Consider the following 4,773-nt stretch of genomic DNA (forward strand, 5'->3'; position numbering starts at 1 on the left):
CTTTTTACCAGAAAATGATGCTACAGGGGCGTTTCCCATGTGTGTTGCTATGAGGGTGTCCTACTGTTGGGGCTGAGCTGTGTTTGCCTTCAGTCCAGACTTTGGTGGCTCACTGCCTATTGTGGGCAGAGTCTCATGCCTGTGGTGTTAGCCAGTCTGGGGCTGTCTTGGGCTTGTGTCGAGTCAGACCAGGTGTTTGCCAGATATGCACTATCACCAAACTGCAAGGCACTTTCCCTGTGTTGTCCCCCGTGAAGCTTTTATTGGTGGCTGGGGCTGGCAGTCAGACCAGCTGCCTGCCCCCAGCCCACTGCTGGTGTCGCAGTCAGACTGGTGTGTGGTTATCTTCCCCTCTCCATAGAGCAAGACTCGCTTTGGGGTGGTATCAGCCCTTACCTGGGCTGCTTGCACACTGCCCGGCTTGTGGCATTACTTTGATGGGATCTGGCCAAGAACATATCAGAGAGTGTGGATCCACTTCGCTGTGGCCTTTTTGTCTACCTGTGGCTGTGGAGAGTCTGTTCTACCAGTCTTCGGGTCACTTTCTGGGTTATTTATGCCAATGTGGATGTTCCATAGGTGGCCATGCCCCATGAGATGAGCCCAGGGTCCTCCTACTCCACCATCTTCCCAGCAGCCTCTTGTTCCTTGATTTCTTTATTTATTGGTTTATTTTAGAGAGAGAGAGAGAGAGAGAGAGAGAGAGAGAGAGAGAGAGAGAGAGACTGTGTGCATGAACATGGAGAGGGGCAGAAGGAGAGGGAGAGAGACTCTCAGACTCCCCATTGAGCATGGAGCCAGTCACAGGGCTTGATCTTACCACCCTGAGATCATTAAAAACAGAATGACTTAAATTAATTGCTTGGGCTAGAATGTAAAAGTCTCTTCACCTGAATAAGCCGTATATTCTCTTAAACGAAAGTTTTCAATTACCCGTATCATCTCAGTGAAACTGCTGATGGACTCCAACTGACAAGATTCAGCAATAGAAAAAAACTTTTCCTTTAAATGATAGCTATGATCCCCAACCCCGTTTTCTTGCTTCTGCAACCTCTCTGGTGATTGAGGCATCTGGAGGTCAGCTCTCAGGCACCATTGTTCAGTTAAAGGTGCTCTGTCTGAATAAATGGCACCCATGAGGTAGGTCAGCTCTCACAGCACACCCAAGGTGATGGAAACAACACCCCCCCCCCCATGAGGGCTCTGTCCTCTCCTAATTACTATTTATTTTCAGCACCTGTTTGATGCGGTTTTTTATTTTCTACCTATTGTACTGTTGTGACTTGTTGGCCATTCTTTGATTTTTGTACGAAAAAAATCTTTGTTATAGAAGTCAGCATACTATTTTATGGTGACTGAAAATATGGTCATGTGTCAAATATAAATTTATAAAAGCCGCCTTGCTGTCCTGTCAGTCCTATTACATTCATTTCACATTTGCTGGCAATATTGAAGATTTCTTTTCTGTTTATGCGAACTCTGATTTCTATCAAGGTGTCATAGATTTTTAAAATTAGTATTTCATTACAGTTGTCTTAGCATTGGCTAACTAATTTTTGCCAGGACCATTATTTATCAAGCAAATAAATTCAACAGCCATTTGAGGGTAAAAAAAAGGGGGATCCCTGGGTTGCTCAGTGGTTTAGCGCCTGCCTTTGGCCCAGGGCGTGATCCTGGAGTCCCGGGATCGAGTCCCGCATTGGGCTCCCTGCATGGAGTCTGCTTCTCCCTCTGCCTGTGTCTCTGCCTCTCTCTCTGTGTCTCTCATGAATAAATAAATACAATGTTTGAAAAAAAGAAAAAAAAGAAAGCCCTGAGCAGAAATCAAGAGTCAGAAGCTTAACCAGACAGGCATCCAGGCACTTTTATTCTTTGATTTTGGATTGTGAGTTCAGAATCACTGGAAGGTTATCTCTGAGAAGATACTTAACCCTGATTATAAGGAGTATTCCCATTGGAGAACACTTGTTTTACTTTTGTCAGGTTCGCCATTTACCAGAGAGCATTTTATTTTTTTATTTTATTTATTTATTTATTTTATTTACGATAGTCACACAGAGAAAGAGAGGCAGAGACATAGGCAGAGGGAGAAGCAGGCTCCATGCACCGGGAGCCCGACGTGGGATTCGATCCCGGGTCTGCCAGGATCGCGCCCTGGGCCAAAGGCAGGCGCCAAACTGCTGCGTCACCCAGGGATCCCCAGAGAGCATTTTAAACTAAACTTTCAGATCTCTCCACCCCTAGCAGATTGTGTTTCATTCTACCTGGAGTTAAGGCTGAGACAGATACATTTAAGTCCCATCTACTTTTATATATTTTTTTCTCTTTTGCTTATTAGATTACATATTGGAGATATCACATTCTGGAAGCCTGGAATTTTTTTCAGGGCTATGTGACTGAATTTTATTTTCTCTCTTTTATAAAAAGGCCATTAAAACCAAAGCTTTAGGTCACCAGAGAATGTTAGATACTCCTATGTACTGCCTTATTTGAGTACCCACTTTCCTCTCTGGATTTGCGATACGTTATCTATTTTTGCCTTGAGGATTTCTCTTACATTTTTATAAGTTATGATATTCCTTAAAAATATTAAAATAATTTTTATCCACAAGTTTCAGGAGTGTTTTTTTGAAGACATTTTGGACTATTAGGTTCACATAGTGCTGAAAATGGATGCCCTGTGCCTGTAGCTGATCAGAGAAAGACAAATTGAAACTGGAAATGGCCACTGCGTGATTATTTGGGGGTTAGGCCTGTGGTTTTCCAGGGAAACAAATTACAAGAGTTTCAAGATCCTTGGTTCTGAGGAAGTGGAAACTAAAAATTTTAACCATGGGATGCAGAAGATGAATTCCCACTCAAAATGTGCTTACCGATCTTGCTGGCGACCAGGGTTGGGCTGTGACGCTGCTCCCCAGGGCCAGAATGCCATGCCCAGACTAGCCCCAACAGGCTACCCACCTTTCCCTGGACATCCTCCTGCAGGTCAGGAGTCCTCTTTCCCCACTTCGGGTCTGTATCCTTATCCTAGTGGCTTTCCTCCAATGGGAAGAGGTGCCTACTCACCACCCCCAAGTAGTGGCTACCTGGGAGCTGGGGGCTATCCTGTCCCTGGAGGTTATCCAGCCCCCGGAGGCTATCCTGGTGCCCCACCACCAGGGGGAGCTCAATTCTATCCTGGAGTTCCTCCAGGCCAAGGGTTTGGAGCCCCACCAGATGGAGCTGCCTTTTCTGGTGCTCCACAGCCACCTTCACAGTCTTACTGTGGTGGCCCAACACAGGTCCAACTACCTGGTGGCTTTCCTGGAGGACAGATACCATCTCAGTATCCTGGAGGACAAGCTCCTTACCCAAGTCAGCCTGCCGCAATGACTCAGGAAACCCAAGGAACGATCCGACCAGCTGCCAACTTTGACGCCATGAGAAATGCAGAAATTCTTTGGAAAGCAATGAAGGGTTTTGGGACAGACGAACAGGCAATTGTGGACATTGTGGTCAACTGTACCAATGATCAGAGGCAAAAAAATTAAAGCAGCTTTGAAGACCACGTATGGCAAGGATTTAATCAAAGACCTTAAACAGAGTTAAGTGGAAATATGGAAGAACTGATCCTTGCTCTATTCATGCATCTACATATTATGGTGGCTGGAGTTTACAGAATGCAATGAAGGGAGCAGGAACTCAGGAACGTGTATTGATTGCAATTTTGTGCACAAGAACAAATCAGAAAATCCGAGAGATTGTCAGATGTTATCAATCAGAATTTGGACAAAACCTTGAAAAGGACATTAGGTCAGACACATCAGGGCATTTTGAACGTTTACTTGTATCCATGTGCCAGGGAAATCGTGGTGAGAACCAGAATGTTAACCACCGGTGGATCAGGAAGATGCTCAACATCTCTATCAAGCTGGTGAGGGGAGACTTGGGACAGATGAATCTTGCTTTAACATGATTCTTGCCACAAGAAGCTTTCCTCAGCTGAAAGCTACTGTGGAGCCTTATTCCAGGGTGGCTAATCAAGATTTGCTAAGTAGTGTTGCCCGTGAATTTTCTGGAAATGTTGAAAGTGATTTAAAGACTATCTTGCAATGTGTCTTGAGCCTTCTTTGCTGAGAGGTTCTACTATTCTATGAAAGGTGCTGGCACAGATGACTCCACCCTGGTCAGGATTATGGTCACTCGAAGTGAGATTGATCTTGTACAAATAAAACAGGTGTTCAGTCAGATGTATCAGAAGACCCTGGGCACAATGAGTGCAAGTGACACAAGTGGAGATTACCGAAAGCTTCTTCTGGCTATCGTGGGCCAGTAGGAGAGGTTTTTTAAATAAATGAAGCATATGCTTCAATGACTGAGCTGCATGCAGCAATATCAACCATCACCTAACCAAAGGAGCTTTTTACTAAGGACTGTGTCAGGGTATTGTGCTTGGTTTGTACATGTGGTTATTGCCTTAATTCTTATTTTTTTCTCTATATACAATCAGTGTGAAGCCATATCACAGTGATGTAGTAATAATGTAATGTTTATAAGGCATAATTCTCACTGTTCTTATTTTAATCAGGATCCCAAATTGAATAAAAATCACAACAGTCTCTAATTGTGTAATAAAGCTGAATAAAAGAAAAAATATGCTTACCAATGAAAATTACCAAGCATCCAAGGCAATCTAATGTGATTAAGAGCAAATAAGAGATTGAAGTAATAAGAGTTTTAATTTATGTTAAAAAATTTCAAAGTATAAAAGATGGAATACCATCTATGAAACAA

The 4,773-nt window shown here is 43.6% G+C and overlaps 1 pseudogene; it reads left to right on the forward strand.

Moving 5' to 3' along the window:
• Positions 1–3,029: 3,029 nt before the first annotated feature.
• LOC129507201 (annexin A7-like) lies at positions 3,030–4,315 on the forward strand (annotated as a pseudogene).
• Positions 4,316–4,773: the final 458 nt, after the last annotated feature.

Source organism: Nyctereutes procyonoides, unplaced genomic scaffold (assembly GCF_905146905.1).
Source record: "Nyctereutes procyonoides isolate TBG_1078 unplaced genomic scaffold, NYPRO_anot_genome, whole genome shotgun sequence".
NCBI lineage: Eukaryota > Metazoa > Chordata > Mammalia > Carnivora > Canidae > Nyctereutes > Nyctereutes procyonoides.